The sequence below is a fragment of the Pleurodeles waltl genome, chromosome 4_2 (genome assembly GCF_031143425.1).
Source record: "Pleurodeles waltl isolate 20211129_DDA chromosome 4_2, aPleWal1.hap1.20221129, whole genome shotgun sequence".
NCBI lineage: Eukaryota > Metazoa > Chordata > Amphibia > Caudata > Salamandridae > Pleurodeles > Pleurodeles waltl.
In genome coordinates, this window is record NC_090443.1 from 414,129,874 (window position 1) to 414,149,863 (window position 19,990).

At 41.5% G+C, this 19,990-nt stretch overlaps 1 protein-coding gene across 4 annotated transcripts in view; it reads left to right on the plus strand.

Moving 5' to 3' along the window:
• RO60 (Ro60, Y RNA binding protein) overlaps positions 1-19,990 on the plus strand; it is a 556,402-nt gene that overhangs the window by 32,897 nt on the left and 503,515 nt on the right. The gene's annotated exons all lie outside the window — the stretch shown is intronic.

Genomic DNA, 19,990 nt, shown 5'->3' on the forward strand with positions numbered 1-19,990 from the left:
TTAAAAGCAAACTCAGTGTGAGATCCGAGTAACCTTGGAGAGTGGCCAGTTCTCCTGAGCTCTTCGTTCTCAGACTGAATTGTGAGGTAAACACAAAATCTACGTGCTCTTATCAGCTAAGGTCTGATGTGAAGAAAACAGCTTGGTCCATCTTGTGGAAAAACATAGCTTGGAAAAACACAGACATCTGCGATGTCTCAACTGCAATGTCTAACCCCACGTTAAAGCCAATAGGCAGCTAACCTAAATATCAAATGTAATGTCTAATGTCATGTCAAAGCCAATACGCAGCTAAACTGCTAATGTCATGTCAAAGCCAATAGGCAGCTAACCTAAATATCAAATGTAATGTCTAATGTCATGTCAAAGCCAATAGGCAGCTAAACTGCTAATGTCATGTCAAAGCCAATAGGCAGCTAAACTGAATACAGAATGTAATGTCTAATGCCATATCAAAGCCAATAGGCAGCTAAACTGAATACATAATGTAATGTCTAATGCCATGTCAAAGCCAATAGGCGGCCAAACTGAATACAGAATGTAATGGCTAACTCCATGTTAAAGCCAATAGGCAGCTAAACTGAACAAAACATATAATGTGCTACTGGTGAACATTGAGCAACTAACATGCTCAGTGGTGAAACACAAAGTCATTGGTCGAACACAATTAATAGCATCACAGCTTCTTGTAATAGAGGCTGGTGTCAGTCTGAGGTGGTATAGGTGGTGCAGCTCTTCTTGGGCCAGCAAACATTGTTGCTCACTTGTGCGAAAGTTAGTGAAGCTTGTGGTGGCAATCTCCCATTGGCTGGCCTCCATTGTGAGAATCCGGGAGCAGCTGGATAATTGTCAATCACAGTGGGACGCTCTCCTGCCGCTACTGCTGCTACAGGGACTCCAGGTCCCAGAGGAGACTGAGGAGGCCAGGGGGCGGGGCCAGACACCTGCCCAGCACGTGAAAGCGCCACTGGTTGCCCGCGCCGCTCTCCTGCCGCTACTGCTGCTACAGGGACTCCAGGTCCCTGAGGAGGCCAGGGTGCGGGCCAGACACCTGCCCAGCGCATGAAAGCGCCGCCGGTTTCCTGAGCCAAGGGCAGGCCCGTCCACACCCGTAGCCCGTAGGAGGCTGGGCTGGGCCACTCCCCTAACAAACAAATACAGGAGACAACTGCCCCTTGGATAAAGGAACAGGATATACAAGTGAGAGTGTAGTTTATATAATATATGACTTAATCTTATGGATAAGGTGGTTTGCAGTGATTGTTTTGATTGAGACTGTGTATATACAGTTGGTCCAACCAGGCAGCTATTGGGGGCTGGGTTTTGCGTAACATTACACGAGGGGTTTGGTTGGCTGGTAAATTCATTAATTTAATTAATTTAACTTGTACACCCTTTTGATTGCTATCCTATATAAAGGGAAATCTCATAGCTCTAATAGTCGATATATTTCTTTTTCCTCTTAAATAGGCTTACCCATATCTATTTATAATAAAAAAAGCATTCAATGCCGAATCCTCCCCCAAACCTAAAAGATAGTACCTCCATATTAAAATATATTTCAGGAGCGATGGGGGTGATAGATAAGCAAATCTCCAATGTCGAAAAAAAACTGCTGACTTCTAGCGATTATACTATTCCCCCGTCAAGGAACCTAGAGAATCAGGTTGATTGCAATAATAGAGGTACTAGGGTGGAGGTAAGAGAGAACCAGGAAAGCAAAAATGATAAAAATGGGTATATTCAAAACACCTCGGACCTAATTTATGTCCCGGATGATTCCTCACTATCGCCCAAGCACCAAAGGAAACCCTTGATAGGGAGGGTAGATAACCCCACTAATAAAAACTTAAAGAAAGAGATAGAAACTATTCCTGGAAGTCAGCCACCAAAAAAAGTAATCCGGAGGAAAGCTCTAAATAAACCAGTGGACATAACTCGAAATCTTCTTGCTAATATCCACAAATCAATAATTGCCCTGAAATCATCGGTCTGGGCCTCATTGGACTCCTTTCAGAACGTTTAAGAGTGGTAGAGAGCAATCTGGAGGCAGGCCTAGTAATTATGAAGTCTTTACAGCCTAAGGACCAACATCCCAGAGAAAAGATCCTAGTGTATCATTTTCAACTTCAAACATTACGTGTAATTCACAACCTGTAATACAAATGAGGAAAAACTCCAACTGAACCTTACCCGACCTTAAATCTTATGAGTAATTCACAATAACATTACCACCAATTACCAGACAAACACACGTAAAGATGCTGAACAGTGTCCCGTCCACAGATAGGAAAATTCGGCCTGCCCCAAACCCCGCAGGGTAACAATACACAAGAAGGAGAACCTTTGAGCCCTCGCACACACCAAGTGATTATTTACATCTCCCCCCGGAGGTAACACCATACGTACTGGTCCTGACTAATGTTCCTCTTGTGGCTAACCAGCATCGGGAAACATAGACAGCCCTGAGGAACAAGTCCCTCAATTGGATAGGATCACGCTTGGATCCCAGGATGGTAGGGCCCCTTTTTGATGATATAAAAATGGTAAGGAGACTCAAATGGTTAGGAAGCAGCCGGAAAGCATTGGAGGGAGACTGCATGGTTCTTTTATTTAAATCCCCAGATCTAGTGGAGAGAGTTATTCATGAAGTCGGGGTAAGGCATGTTACTCACCAGGGCATCTCATTACTACTGTTGGGATATTTTTATCAAAGTTTCTCGGGGCAAAATCCTAATATTGTTCAACCACCCTACACAACAGCTTTACCTAGCCCTGACTCTATTCTTTCTTGTAATAGATTCCAAGCCCTCTCAACGCTAGAAGATTTAGATTGACTTAGTAGGGCGAAGAAAGAGACATCTAATGAGATGGCATTGGAAATGAATATAGTAGGGGGGCAGACAAGGCAGTGAGATATGCCCAGGACATCAGCTCTCATAACTCATAGTGGTACACCCCCCCCTGATTTGAAATAATGCACAGGGACAGAACCAACAGAAATTGGAAATAGCTTTACTTTATTGGAATGTGGCAGGCATAAGTAATAAGCTTAGTAATGCGGACTGGATGAATTTTATTGTAGACTTTCCCTTTATATGCCTTCAGGAAACGTGGCTCCTAAATCCTATCCATATAAATGGATATAAAACATACCATACTCCGGCAGTATCTACAGGACATGGTAGGCCAAAAGGGGGCTTATGTACATATATATCAAACAAGCTTTCCCTAACAAATTTAAACAGGCAAATTTCGAAGGTACATTAGAACAATGCACCAGTGAGTGAGGTCCCCATTATTTTAACACAGTTAGGTGAGGAACTAGAGAGAATCTGTACAAAATCAAGGCGAGAAAGTCTCATTCTCTGGGGTGGCGATTTTAATGTCCATCTTTGCAAGGAAACGTCCGAGAAGGTCTGTGGTCTGAATGAGGAAGATATCGGGGCCTCATTTTACACATAACATTCAAGGTGATGCGATGAATATATTGGTGCATAAATGTAATTTGTCCTTTGTAAATTAAATTTATTTTGATGTTCCACAGTTTAACCCAACCTTTAATGGAAGGGGTGCTGATACAGTAATTGATTATGTTTCAATGTCTACTCACTTCGCACACTACCTCTCCAAATATTTACTTCATGATATCGCAATAAGTGACCATTTCCCGCAGAGTTTAAAGATCTCACTAACATCTCCCACCTTCACACAGCAGGATAAAACTGTCTTGGTAAAAGATATTGAATTAGCCTCGCGTAATGGGTACTCATTACGATGGTCCCAAATAGAGCCAAAGGACCTTCTGAAGCAGCTAATTTGTGAACATAAGCAAGCTTTTGCAGATTGCCTCAGTGATGACATAGCCTCAGTAAAATGCCTAAGTGCCTTTTCTTCGATAGCGCAAGGTGTGAAAAAAGCTCTCACTAACAAAACGGGAAAGATGGGATAGAGGGGAAAAACGGGCTGGTTTGACCTTGATTGCAGAAAAGCACATAAGAGATTAAAAAAGGCTCTAAGTGCCCCAATAAGAAGTATAACTGAGATACGTGTACGGAGGCAGGAATATAAGGCGGCCGTTAAAAAAAGGAAAACTACCCTGAAAGAAAATACTTGGGAATCCTTACACAAAGCTAGCCTTATAAAAGACAATATTCTCTTTTGGAAAATAATAAATACTCCTATGTCAGGGGCTAGACATGATCCTAGAATGGAAATTGCAATAACAGAAGAGGACTGGATTGGTTACTTCTCCAAGATATATAGCCCGGCTTCTGACACAGAGTTACTTGATCCTCCAATGAGTTATACCACCCAAAAAAACTCCACGTATGATTATAACACCTCAGTTCAGTTTGGAGGAAGTAGTAGAAGCTATAAACTCAAGTAAAGCGGGAAAAGCACCGGGTCCCAACGGTGTTCTGGTAGACTTATATAAGGCAAACCTACAAATATGGGGCCCCTTATTGACGCAGGTACTGAGGGCTTGCAGTATGCAAGGACCTCTGCCATCTTGGCTAGATTCCATTATCATCCCCATATACAAAAAAGGTGACCGTCTTAAACCAGCCTGTTATAGACTATCTCACTACTTGACACATTAGCTAAAATAGCTGGGAGAGTTATTTTGAATAGATTACAGGGCTGGGCTGAGGAAAACAATAAATTATCCGAACTACAGTACGGTTTCCGCACAGGAATAGGCACAGTGGAACAAGGACTGAATTTAAGTATTATAATTGGGAAAAATACAAAGATTAGAGAGGGTAACTTGTATCTGGCCTTTATAGATTTATCTTCAGCATTTGATTGTCTAGTTCATGAGAAACTATGGGAAATTCTAAGTATCATAGGGGTAGAAGTGACAATAATCCAGTTCATACGGGAACTGTATTTAGGGAGTAGAGCGAGGGTGAGATATGGGATGAGAGGGGAATGTACTAGACCTTTTGGTATATACAGGGGAGTACGTCAAGGCTGTGAATTAGCCCCATTCTTGTTCTCAATATATATAAACAAGTTGGAACTAGAATTAACAAGCAAATGTAAAGATCTCCCTCAAATAGGCCATCGCCCGATTCCGGCCCTACTCTATGCAGATGATGCTGTACTTATGGCCTGGACTCCGCTAGCTCTCCAAAGACTTTTAACAACTTGTATTACATACATGACAGACTTGGGCCTTACTGTCAACTGTTCGAAAACCTTTATAATGAACTGCGGCAAAAAATCAATTAAGATCTATGATATCATTACGCAAGATGGAAAGATTGATACAACTTCAACATTTTCTTATTTGGGCATAATGTTTGACAAGCAAGGCTCTTGGGTACAGTGTTTAAAATCTAAGAAGCTACAGATCATGAAGACGACAGCCCTGAAGATTTTTTCGGAGAGGTTTGGGGTGATCACTCCGCAGAACATGCTAAAGGTCTAAAGAGCTAAATGCATTCCATCTGCCACATACGGAGCGGGTGTGTAACCCGATCCAAACGGTGGAAAATTATTTTTTGAGACACTTGTTAATGGTACCAAAATGCACTTCATCATACATTTGTCATGCAGAACTAGAGACCCCATTCTTAGCTGACTTAATAAAGATACAGCCAATATTGCTATGGCAGAAAATTTGGACTTCAGAACACACTGGCCTAAATAGGGCAGTACTACGCGATTGTATGGCATCAGTTTTTTCTCTAAGAGTCCCTTGGTTGAGGTATATTATGACTTTTTTTGAAAATATGGGCCACAAAGAATACTACACAAACCCAGAATTATTGGAGAGATTAACTAGGAAAGAATTGAGGTCCCTGTTCCTGAAGTACTTAGAAGATCAGAGGTGGATAGCAGAGGCAAAAAAACATAGGGGGTTATTCTAACTTTGGAGGAGTGTTAATCCGTCCCAAAAGTGACGGTAAAGTGACGGATATACCACCAGCCGTATTACGAGTTCCATAGGATATAATGGACTCGTAATACGGCTGGTGGTAAATCCGTCACTTTTGGGACGGATTAACACCTCCTCCAAAGTTAGAATAACCCCCGTAGTGTCATGTATAATCAACTGATGCTGACCACGGACGGCATACAGCCTTACTTGATAAACGTGGTAAAATCTCAACATCGTTTCGTTCTCACTAGGCTAAGGCTAGACACGTTCCGCCATCTGGTAACTTTTACGACCATGAATGATTGGAGTACAACACTAGGGGTCTGTCCTTGTGATACAAAGTCAGCTCAAAGTACAATACATGTGGTTCTCTTCTGTAAATTTTATGGAAAACAGAGAAAGCGCTTTTTAATGCCTTTTTTAAGATCTACCCACATGCGACAATGTCGCCCCGCATAGCTTTATTTACAGACGTTACCTTCTATTGAAATATGTGGCATTTTAGCACACTTTTTAAGCTCTATAATTACTGTAAGAAAGTCCTTGGGTGGATTGGCAACATGATAATTTGGCCACCAAAATATTTACGATGGACTGACTAATTTGTCATTGTATTTTAACCTTTTGTATTTATTGTTACGCTTTTTATAATTATGCGATTTTTAACATATTTGTTATGGGCATCTTATATTGTAAGATTTGTTTTATGTGCTGCTTTTATGACTTGTTGAAAAGTCGAAATAAAGCTTGTATTGTCAATCACAGTGTGATGGAGGATTCCTCTGACTAGAAAAAAATATGATTTTGACCGCAGAATAACTGGAGCTGTCCAGGTTAATGCTGCTCCATCTGCTTGTTTCTTTTTGCAGAGATTCTGCATGTTTCTTCCTTCTCAGATATACTTCTGTAGCTGCTGGGCCACTTCACGTTCAGTTAGTGTTGCATTTGCTCATTCAAAAACTCATTATTACAGCATTCTCTGACTGGGTCTGCCTGAATATCCAATAGCTAAACTGCTGAAGATATGGAACTTTGCTTTACGGAAAGTAATCAATTAACAAACATTTGACCATGTTACCCAAGCTAGAATCCAACTCAGTTGGCTTCAGGTTAAGCAGAGAATTTTCTTTATTGAGCTCTACTTTGTGCACAGGATTTTTAGGTCGAGCCTACCAGACAGTGTAAGGCGTCTGTTTGAAAAAGACATATTGTGGGCTTATCAAAAACATCTAGGGGCTTGCAACACTCCCACTGCTTACCATTAATTGGCTTTATTGTCAATTCTATTTGCTTGCTTTCTGTAGGATGGCTTTCCTTGTTTTGGCCTGTCTAGCTTGTGTTTGTCTCTCCCATGGAACATAGCCTCTTTACCATCTCTTCAGTTGGCTGGCTTCTGTGTTTTCTCTGCTAGCTTTTAGGAGCTACTTTTTATCGTTCTTTTTAAGCACTCCACAAATGTATGTGTTTTTCAGCTGTGACCCTCATGCACTTCTCTCACCCACCTGTGCTTCTTTTGCTCTCTTTCATCTCTGTTCTTCTCCTCCTCCAACTAGACCCCCTGACGTTCCACATTGCTCTCTTTTGCCCGTGTTTTATCCCTCTTGTTGCTTCAACCCCATCCCATTTCCTTCCAGACACACTCCTGCAATCCGCTCATCCATGAAATTGTACAAAAACAAAGTGATTTTGCTCTACGTTTTGAAACTACTTTTGTGCTACTTTTAAAAAAAGTTACTGAACCTTTCTGATTGGTAAATAAAAAATAGTGTTATTTGGTTGGCACATGTACATGTTGAATGCATGCACATGCTTACAAAACAATGCAGTGATTGAAACTTTTTTTTAAAAGCCATCGGCCACGATGCTGTACAGCATGGGCCTGACCAAAAAATATTACCAAAGCCAATAGATCTTATAGGTGAGACCTATTGGCTTTGCCATTGCTTGTTTATCAAGTGGTTTCTTTGCCTGCAGTGTTCCACTCAGTGACCAGGGTCACCAGGCCTACACATCAGCCAGGCCCCTCAACTAATGGGTGATGCTATCTACCACATACATTATGTAGAGGGTCAGTGTGAGCAAAACTGTCCAGTGGACAAGATATGGAGAGAACAGGCAAAGCATGTGGATGTCTAAGGTGCTCTGATTATCTCCCACGTGAGTCTCTGGAGCTTATTCATCTGTCTTGCAAATGTATACACCTAAAAAGTTGGACTCTCCTAAGATTTCCAAAAACCTACATTTTACCCTTAGACATTGCAGAAGGATAAGAACAACAAACTGATCAGTGGTGGTACATGAATATTTTGTGGTGTTACCTACACATGGTCCTCAGATCCATGGACCTGATGCATGAAACTATTTTGCTGTTGCAAACCCTATGTTTGGTAAAATCACAGCATCTGTACAATGTAAAATGCTTTTACAATGTAAAAAAACACCTTTTGCTACACCTAATTGCAAAAGGGATTTTGAGACTCATTACGAATTGGTGTGATGTCAGGGTATATCAAAACCTCATTACCCTGATGGTGGAACTCTCCTTTTTGCCTTGCAAGTCATAGGATTGTGTCTCTAAACTTAAAGTGTTGCAAGTGGGCAATGTTTGCCATGCCAGAGCCCCCTGCATGGGGAGGCAGGGGAAGTGTTTGGGGCAAGGGCCTAGGAACCGCTGCGTGGACTTAAAAGATATCTTTCAGATGTTCATCGAAAAGGGATTTGAGCAAGGTTTCCACATAGTCCTTAGTCTTATGCATTGCAGTGGAGTCAGGCGGGTGCAGTATTCTAATGGTGTTTTTCCTGAAGCGTGCCTCCAGGTCCTTATTCTGAGCCTTAATGACCTTGGGACATTTCTCCATCCTAAGGAGCTGATCATTGCGCGTCGTTGCCACAGCCACAGTGTTGGATGCTCTGTGTTCGAGGTGATCTAGCCGATCTACATATTTATCGACTCTGTTGCCCTTTGGTCTATGCCGGTTGTCAGTTATGTCTTTGAGTCTGTGCTCTGGAGCCTGTATCGCATGCCAGTGAGCAGTTTTTGTATCTGAATTTGTATTTGTCTCACCACGGCCTGAGTGAGGTGAGGTGTGAGGTTCATTGCTAGCATCCACACTAACAGATGTCTAAAGGAGTGTCTTTTTGAAAATCAGTTAAGCCTGGAGTTATATGTAAGCAAGAGGCCGATTTATATATCAGTAAGTGGCTTGTTTCTCTGCCAAAGCGACAGAGCAAAATATGCCACCCTGACGGAGATGCCACCCTAAGTATTGGCAGGAATCACAATTACGTCAGAGCCATCTGAGAAGTTTGGCCGTCAGAGAAGTTTGGTTATGGCAGTGATGGAGTAGTCACAGCCATAGCCAACCTATGATCCCCCCGCATTTAAATCATTGTGTTGGCAGGGAGGGAAAATTGCTGCTGTTGCAACAGGGTTCTCCCCTCTTCGCCAACATCTAAATTGACCACTAAAGTATAAATATTCTAACTTCCATTACAAAAGCCCTTAGAAATTCACAGAAAAAAACAAAAGTGGAGTTAAACGTAGATCTTCTAATAATTGAAAAACGAATATTTTAAAAAAAATTAAAATGAAATTCACCAGTTGTACGTAAATGACCTAAGTATAACTTGCCCCGCTATGATGCACTACTTATGAACTCATATGTTGCATCACTGATGACATCTGAAATCTATTATTGTGTATTATATATATATATATAACAAAATTACAGTTGACAAAACAATATTCAGCCGCTCCTGAGAGGGATAACCAGGGTTATCAAAGTGCTTATCATGTTTTTTTGAGAGATATGCACTGAGCTGCTTCCTAAGTACTACAGATCCCGACACGCTGCAGGAGGGTGCTCTGTGCGAGGCACTCGGACCTGAAATTAGCATTTTTCATTGAGCAGTCCTTTTAAATTTCACAATGCTTGTTCCCTCTTCAATTACATTTTCCAGCTTTATGGCCTTGGGTGATTTCAATCTACACATTGATGATCGTTCGAATTCTGATGCTAACAATTTGATTGATACCCTTACAATACTCAGTTTAACTCATAGGGTCTTGACCCCCACCCACCCACCCAGACTCTGACTGGGAAGGCTAAGGAGGATCGTGAGTTATTCAATGATTGGATCCGCAACTGTGCATCTGTATTAGCTCCCATTAGGCCTTCGAACAACAGTCGCCCAAAAGCCTCAGTGCCATGGTTCTCCCCAGATTTGGCAGAGTCTCAGAGCCTCTGTAAAACACTTAAACGGAGGTGGCGCCTCACCTGCAAGCAGGAGGATATAGATCTTTATAAGGCTACCCAAAATATCATAATCAAATAAAATCAGCAAAAAAATTGCTATTGTACTGAAAAAGTGAAGAGGCTAGGTATGAGTCCAAAATGATTTTTAATGTTGTGAAATCATTCTTGGCTCCAAAAGCTTTAGCCAATGACATTCCTCCCTCCTAGACTCTGCAACCACATTTCTGACTTTTTTGAGGATAAAATTAATGGTATCCAACTCAGCTTTAACCCTAGTACTAGTTCTAATGTAACGAATCATACCCTTAATGTGGTCAGTAATATCCCCCAAAGGAAGTGCTATGCCAATTTGATGAGATCTCTTTAATGCATTCCTCAAAGATGATTTTATTTTGCAAGTCGGGATCGCCTCTGGACTCTTGCCCTCAGACAATCTTGCATGTAGCAATTCATGTGGTAAATCCCATCATTTACCACATAATTAGCGCCTCCTTCGTTGCGGCAACAGTTCCTGATGGGTGGAAATTGGCAATTGTCAAACCCTTGCAAAAGAAGCCTTGCGTTGATCATACCACTCTTTCTAATCTACGGCGTATTTCCCTCCTGCCCATGCAAAGTAAAATTTTGGAGCAATGTGTTAATCAACAACACATGCAGTTCCTTGAGAATTCTAACATACTTCACCTTCGGCAATCCGGTTTTAGGCCAAAACATTCCTCTGAATCAACTCTTCTAGAGGTCTCATAATCCATTAATATGACTCTGGATGCAGGTAACAACACAATGTTGATATTGCTACATTTATCTGCCGAGTTTGATACCATCTCACATGACCTCTTACTGCACTGGGTCCAAGAGCCCGATATTTCTGATAAGGCCTTTAACTGGATTAAATCTTTTTGACACACCGAAGACAGTCTGTTTCTCTTGGACAATGTTTTTCCCCAAAAATAAAAACAGTAGGGATGGGAGTGCCTCAGGGATCGTCTTTAAGCCCGGCCCTGTTTGACATCTGTATGGCACCTCTTATGTCTTTAATTGCTTCCTGTGGAATTGACATCTTGCCTTATGCTAATGACACGCAGTTGATCTTGTCCTTAGACAAGTATTCATCAAAATCAGAAACCAACCAGAATAACTGTATAGCCAATATCTTTCATTGGATGCAAAACAATCATTTTAAATGTAATTCCGAAAACCCCCCAGAAATTCTTCTGTTTTGAAAGTTTAATAATTTCCCCCCCTTACAGTGGTGGCCAAATTCTGCCCCTCCTCTTCCTACTACTACTATGGTGAATGTGGCAAAAAAAATTTAGGGGTCAAATTTGACTCCGATCTTTCCTTCCTGCCACAAGCTTTGACTGGCAGGGTGGTGTTTCAGCCTCCTAAAATTCTTGAGAAAATATTTTTATCCCCTGCCTTTAGGGGCCAGGAAAAAGGTAGCTTTTGCTTTGATTTCCTCTAGGCTAGAATACTGTAACAGCCATTATGCTTGCATCGCTAACCATCTTATCTGTAAAGTCCAGACAGTACAAAATGTTGCTGCGAGACTCGTACTTTCTTTTCCTAGTCAATGTTTTGCATCAGGTGCTGTTTACATCCTGCATTGGATTTCTATCCATAAAAGGATTTTGTTAAAAATACTTCTGCTTGTTTACAGTGCTTCAAAATAAAAATAAATTGGACCCCAATATTACAGTGTACCGTTCACCCAATATGTTCCCAAATGGGTGCTAAGGTCAGCCTCTGAGGACCTTATACTCCCCCTCTCCTCTTTTCTGTCTAAAATCCTGCGGAGGAAACAACTTTGCTGTTTTAGGCACAAAGGCATGAAACCTTCTTCCCCATAGCATGCGATTCATCGAAGCTGAATCCACTTTAAAAAGGAATTTAAAACTTGGCTATTTCATGCCTCAGATTCCTGGCGTTACTCACTAATTTAAGCACATTAGTATGCAGGATTAGTAGTAATTATTCAAAGCAAAGGGCCAGAATGCTCTCGGAGTGACAGTCGCGCTTTATAAATACCCATTATCATTCATTTATAAAACCAGAAGGTGAAGTCAACACCGAAACCCTGGCATGCTAACAGGTAACTCTGAGAACCCGTGTAAAGCAATACCTGTCTACAGCCTATAACATTGTATATTAACAGTCTACACTTAAAGACCTATATGCTTTAACATATTTTCATAATAAATAAGTCAACCCTACTGTGCTTGTCAGACATTTTCATAGTAAAGAGAATAGACCTGAAGCCCCTGAAATAACTTCTTTAGATTAAACAGTCAGGCTATTGCGTTTACCACTACCTTGTCACCAAAGAAAACTCATGCCGACTTCATTGTGCGTAACATTTTCTGTAAGGTAACTATTTGTATACAGTCCTAAAATTGAATACAAAATTCAAGAGGGCAAAACAATATAACCATTCCTAAAATGGCATAGCAGGGATTCTTAAAGTGCAAATCTTTTACCATTAGGAATTGCCACGTGGGTAAGCAACACCAAACCATTGACTACATTGGTCATATGTGAAATTCCCTGTAACAGAATGCTGGTCTACACGCTTTAACACAGTGTAGTGACAAAGGCCTATTGGCTTTTACATACGCTTTTTCACAATAAATAAGACATGAATACTGCCTTTGTCTTAATGTTTCGTACTAAGCAGATCAGGCATGTAGCCTTGAGGAACAGCTTGTCATTATACCCATCTTCTACTGATGTATTCAGCATAATCTTTCCCACAAGGCAAAAACTGCAATACAAACACTCTTTTACAGGTGAAACATATGACTTCTGTCCAATCAAAATCTGTTCTCAGATCAGTCAACAAATGGGTTGAAGCCATAATCCTGCTCTATAGTACTTCTGAAAGCTCTTTTTTTCTGTTCATCACATACCAGCCCTTCTTGGCAGTGTGAAATGGTGTTTGCTGACCCTCTGGAACGGGTGGGCTGCTGCTACTCAGCAACACCGCCCCCCCCACCCACTGCTACAAGCTCACGCACCCCGCCAAAGGCAAGCAACCATTGGCTACGCCAGTAGGTCTCACCTTAAGGCATAAATAGGAAACTGAGGCATGATGAATACGCCTGCATGCGTTATTACTCGTACGCACCTATGTATCATGATGCAGTAGTGGCCAAATTATGATGATGTATACGCTCACAAGCATCACTATTCATGCACATGCATGCATCCTGTTGCACATTTACCGTTCAAAAGTGGTGGGCGCCTATCTTGGAGGGTTGCATTAATATATACAAAACATGCGGCACAGCACAAATTGTATTATGTTTTTGTTCTAAAGGACAGTCCTGGCTTCACAGCACTGCCATCACTGCAAAGGTAGACAGCTGACTTGTTGAAGTGGATGAGAGCAGAAATAGTTGTGCAGTCTGATATATATCTCCGAAAGAGAGGAGAGGTGGGATACGACAAGTGAAATAGATTAATTGAAAAGATAGAAAGCAAGTCAGATGGTCAACCCCTGTAGGTGAACATCACGCCTGGCAGTCTTGATGGATGGGCTGGAAGGGTGAGGAGGCCTGCGGCGTACATTCAATGAGGCGCTAACTAATTGCTGAAAATCATCTGTTAATTATTTGGAACTGTGGCATTCTTCCCCTTCTCCTCTCCCTTGCTTGGAGCTTTGAGTAAAGGGAAGAAGTTGTAGATACACCTTACCTGCCTGCAAGTAGCTATGTAATCTACAAATTACATGTGCCTGTCTCCAATGCCTAGATGGGATGAGGTTATGAAGTTGAGTAGTTATGAAACCCTGGGGGCATCCGAGAGCTACCTAGTCGCTAATGTCTAATATGTGTATGGGGATCACTATATGTAATGGATGGTATTGATCCATACTGTCATATTGTATTGCATGCCACCCTTTAACCTGTGCTGATGAAGGAACTGTAATACGGTAAGATCATGGTACCCAATCGACCATGACTGTGTCGAAGACTGATTAATGTTCACTAGCTGTGGTTATATGTTATGTGAGAGAAAAAGCAATAACATAAAAAAAGAAGCGTCCCAACTGCAACTGGAAAGGGAGAATGTGCAACTGTGGAGCTGGGTGCGGTGAGGGGGTTGAAATGAGAGTGGAAGGGGGACACAATAAATTCTGATGAGCGGTGGGAAGGGGAGCAGCTAATAAACTGGGTGAGTTGTGTCCAAATAAACAAAAAATACAAAGCAAGCTGAGCAGGGCTGGAAGGGGTGGGGGTAAAACCAAAAAACATTGGTATGGGGCGCAACTCAGAAAACCCAGAGGAACTTGTGAGGATTTGAGCTGAGAAGCAACACACAAGGAGAGAAGAGCAAGAAAACGTATAGATTTCCATGACGTGCGAACAGAAAACAATAAAGTAGTTTCCTGTATGTAAGCTGTTAAAGCTTTCCGGTGATCTAATCAAAATGATGATAAAGAATCTATGCTCCAGGGGAGGTACGAGTGTAACAAGAGGAAGGAAACTCATTCATTAAGAAGCAAGCAAATTGACAAGAAAGCCAACCAGTTGTAAGCAACCGACTGACCAAAATTCCTTTTACTTATTGATATTGTTCACAATAGGTAAAAAAGCTGTCTGTGGGCTGAACAAAAAGCCCTGCATGCACGAGCTTTGTAATGGCTATGCTCTCTGGTAATTGTAGCTCATAGTGTATTTCAGCAAAGCATTCTCCGTAACTGATGAAAGCTGATCTGCGGGGCTCTTCCCCTTTATCTCCCCATTATCTTAACATCTTTGCCTGCTTTGTTCCCCACTGAGGCTAGTCACCAACCTCTGCGCCTGTCCCACTCTTAATTGATTCTGTAGGAGCTGCTGTTTTCCAGATATGTTATTTGCAGGGACTCGTTGATCAGACTTGTCCAGTGGATAGGACACAGAAAGAGCAGGTTATGCATCTGGAGCGTCTTGGAATCTCGGCCTTTCAGTCTCTATCGCTCACAAACCTCAGCTCCTAACTCCAGCTGCCCTTCTGCTTCCTCCTGACTGACTGTCAGAGTTCCTTGCACCCTTCGCATCTGCTTCATGTGACATCTTGAGATAGAGATCTGTCTTCCAAGTGATCAGTGACATGACAAACACTCCATGGCATCAGAATACCATAACAGCAAATCCATAATCTTGAACCCACCACAGACATTGTCTTAATTAACTTGTAACCATTTTGACAGCATATTCAGAACTATGACAGAAGGTGCAGTGAACATGGCGTTGGTCTCCCCTCCTTTGTCAAAACTCCAGACTCTGTCCCTAACCACTGCTATTTTTTTTTTTACCTCTAATCCGTAGACTAAGTTTAACCTTTTCAGTTTCTGTAACTGTAGTTTATTTCCCTGACCCATCTCTGCTGTTGCTTTTTTTCCTAGACCAAACCTAATTGTAACCATATCCTTAGCTTCTCAATAGCCCTTAACTTAAACTTAACATGTACGTTTTGTTTTGCAGCGTTTTCCATTGACTTCAGTGGGGGTGCAGGGTTTTTGTACGTGTTTAATTATTTTGTTTTCTTGGCGTTTGTTTACATATTGCCCCCTCCGCCATCGAGTTTTACTAATTTCTCAACACTTTCCCTTTTTAGTAATATACCCTATAAAAGTATTATGGTTGTATGGGGCTGATTTACCTCTGTGCTTTACTGTTGCCATTGTAATGCTTAGTCCTCCTAAAAATGATATACCACTACCTTTAAGTGGCACAAAGTTGGTTTCCTTCTGCCTTCCCTTGCCTTGAAGCCCTTATAATTGTACATACTATTTAAATCCACAAATGTCTTGGGAGCATTCTAAACCAGGGTGTTTTTAAGAGGGCTTTGTTCATGGCAGATTTTCAGAATAACTACTGACTCTTCAAACGAGTGCCATTTAAATTTATTACAAAACATTTATGTGGATATCCTGAAAATCTAGCATGGATTGTGCCCGCTGGACCTATTTTTGATAACCCTAGCCTAAACTCTCGTCTGCAGAAAACTCTTCTTTAAGTTAAACGCTTTGTCACTTTCTTAAATTTGATCTCTTGCTTCCTTGTATCTAATTTCTCTCTTTTCTCACCATAATTTCTCTTTCATTTCTGAGGTGGTGGCAGCTAGAGGCTTAGTTCAAGCTTTACAGCCTGAACAGGGCACTGAGTGGGCGTGGGAAAGACGTGGTATGTTAGGGTCTCCCATTTGGGCTACTGTTTTACATACAGGCCTTAGCAAGAAAGAACTTTGCTTTAGAGTCATGGCATATTTGGATAGTGGTGATAATTGAATGCTTAAACTTGTTGTAAATGCTCTTCGTAGTACTTGTGCCGAAGATAACGTCTCTCTGCACAGTATCTTGCCATCTATATGAGCAGCATGCCTCACTTGTGGTGCAGGGATTTCTTCATTAATCTGTTTCACGTATGACAACTTGAACTTATTCCTGGACTTTTGTTCAAGGTCAAGTCTCCCTAAAACGTATACCCGGTGCTCTGACACCCTCCGCACCATCCTTGGTTACACCCTATCCTATTCCACCCATATTTGAAAAAATCCAAATACATGGTTTTCTGCTATCCTTTTCCAGAACCCACAGCAACACTCCTGACTCCCAAATCTAAAGGAAATCCAGGCATCCTGCTAATCCGTCTCCCCTATTGTCTGCATCTCCCTTTTCTACATACAGGCCATACTCTCCACTCTCAAAGCAAGTAGTCTTTCAATTGGAGTTGTGGTCCAGCACAGGACAGGTCTAATGTACAATCACAACCCCAACTGGGCCTCAGCAATTGCGTTCATGATGAACTCTGTTCCCACCACGAACTAGTGTAGAGAGACTTCAGGCTCACAAAGACATGGTGCCTTCAGATTGCCCTCCCCAGTCACCTTCTCTGGGTACCCTACAGACACCAGGGATACATTGAACATCACTCCTTCTGGCCATAAACTTCTCCTGCAGGATTGCCAGGCACTCAATGGGTAGAGAGGCTTCTCTTTAGGGCAGGTATTTAGCTCCTCCAACAAGCCATTCAGGCATAGGCAATGCACCATTACCTCTGGGAAACTGGCTGTCATGCAGACACTATAGCCTTGGTAGCACAAAAGTTCTCCGAGTACTCTGTGGAGCACCATAGAGGACTTGGAACTGGAACAATAGATGGGGTCCAACTCAGGGGTGTGGAATTCCTATAGCCTGACGCCCAGGACATATATTCAAGGACACCAAGTTTTATTGTTTATTTTATCCTTGGGACAAGTAGGCACAACGGCTGCAGCACAAACCCTTTGGATGCCACTATACAGTAACACATTATGGATAAGGGAAAGGCATTGTCTGCAGGTAATGTTATATTTGTGCCCATATGTTAATGCTGTTCAAACTTGTATTTGTGGTTCATTAATGCAAAGCCTCTATTATGAGGGTGAGCTCTCTAAGGAAATGCTGTAAGCTCTGACTGCATTACTGACTGTGGTTCCAGTATAAAAATGTATACACATTTTTGCAAAGTTTAACAATGATACTACGTATAATGCTACCAGAGTGCTGTCTGATAAGATGCAAATATTTATAGAAGCTGAAAGAAAGATTAATGATTTTTTGCTTTCAAAATAAAATGTTCACAGAAAATGCAACTAGGAAAGAATGTTTGCTAAATTACTGTGAAATTTTAGGTACCATTTCCTCAAAGCATCCTTCAGTATAATGTGTCAAAAAATATTCATAACAGAAAATCGGTGTAACCAGTTTCAACAAGATCATGGGAAACCATGAAAATAAACAAGCATTGGCAAAACCAATAGGTCTGACATTGGTGGCCAGCCTTTTGTGTGTGTTAGTGCACGTCTTGTTTTCCCCTTGATTTTTGTAAAACATTAATGTTGTGGGAGCTGCCGGGCCCCCTCAATCATAACAAGCATTGGCAAAACCAAACATATTTTTGGGCTCAAATAGCACACATTGACACATTAGTTCTTGGCACTGAACAAAACTTTGTGTGCCAATATGGTCCTTGTGAATGAGAGGAATACTATCACAGTGAAGCTAGCTGATAGAAAGTGAAAATTATATTTTAATTATTACAAAAAGAGTGGTGAACGCCAGACCAAACAAGATGCCCAATTCTTAAAGAAAGTCACTAAAGTGCATCCATGGTATACGTCCTTGCATTAGTGTAGATTTACGGCCTTAATGAATTTGCAGTAATATATGGCAGTAGGCCAAGAAATTGTGCGCCTAGAAAATATTTCTATAACTCCATTTTAGCACGAGAAAATATGCATGTATAGATTTTCCAATGTGGAAATCTGTGGAGCGTTTCCAAGTTCACTTTCCCTTCAACTACTTTTTTTCCAACCCATCCCTTGTTATGGAGGAAATTTCCAATCTTTCTCACTATGAGAACATTTTAGAGAAGAGCTAGTGAAAAACCATGAAACATACACTGTAGTAGGTTTGCAAAGACTCAAAAGGTCACTCCGGCCCTGGAACTGTTGCTTACTGCTAACTCCATTCAATCAGTCAATCAATCAGTGATTTCTAAAGTGCGGCTAATCTCCCGTAGGGGCTGTAGGTGCTGTTTGCGGGCATGCTGGTCAATTGAAGAGCCAGGTCTTGAGGTCCTTCCTGAACTGCTTCAGTGATGTGGTCTGCCTGAGTTTGAGAGGTAGCGTGTATTATTTCCAGGCTGCGAGGTAGAAGGATCTTCCTCCTGCTGTGCTTTTCCAGATCTTGGGAACGGCTGCAAGGGCGAGCTGGGAAGAACAGAGTTGTCTGTTGAATATATAAAAGACAAGGCGTGCGTGAGGTATGCCAATCCTGTGTTGTGCAGCACCTTGTAGGTGTGGATCAGGAGTTTGTATGTGATGCGCTTGTTGACTGGGAGCCAGTGTCGGTCTCTGAGGTGGGAGGGGATGTGGCTGTGTCGGGGGATGACCAGGATGAGTCTGGCTGCTGCATTCTGGATTCTTTATAGTCTTGATTGTAGTTTCTTGGAGATGCCGGCATAGAGTGCGTTGCCATAGTCCAGTTTGCTAGTGACAAGTGTGTGGGTGACTGTCTTCCTCATGTTGTACGGGATCCACTTGAAAAGGATTATCCTTTGTCCCTACTAATTTACCAAATTCTTTCAATCTGAAAATGGAATTACATCAATTTTTTCAGACGGTCAGATTGAGGTATCATTTTAATAAAACTATGCCCCGGTCCCCAGTCTCTGTCACGGGTTTAAAAACACCTTTCACTTTTACTCCCCCTGCTCACTTAATGTCACATACAATCTTGGCATTTGAACAGGTAGTTATGAGAGACACAATGAATTTGTTCTCCAAGGGGAGGTATGTAAAGTATAATATCATGAAATCTGAAAAGGAGGCATTATTTGGTTTGAAATCGAATAAGGAAATAGTGATAAAAATGGCGGATAAGGGAGGGGGCCATAGTAGTACAGAATACAAGGGACTATAAGAATGAGATCCTTATACAATTGGCAGATATAGGAAGCTGTAGGAAACTTGATTGTGACCCGACTAGTGAGGTGGCACACTTGATTAAAAGGGTTACGAATGAGGGTTTACTGATGGGTTTCCTCACAGATTTGGAATATGATTTTTTGAACAAAAAGATTCTTCAAATCCCTACGATATATACACTCCCTAAAATACATAAAAATCCTCTGAAGCCCCCAGCTCGCCCAATTATATCAGGTTGTGGCTCAATTTTAGAACCGGTTTGTAAGTATGTTGATTTCTTTCTGAAACCTCTAGTACCAATGACTGAGGCTTATGTAAGAGATACGGTGAAGACCATTAATATGATTGATGATCTACAATTTGACTGTGAGAACCAAATTTTGTTAACAAT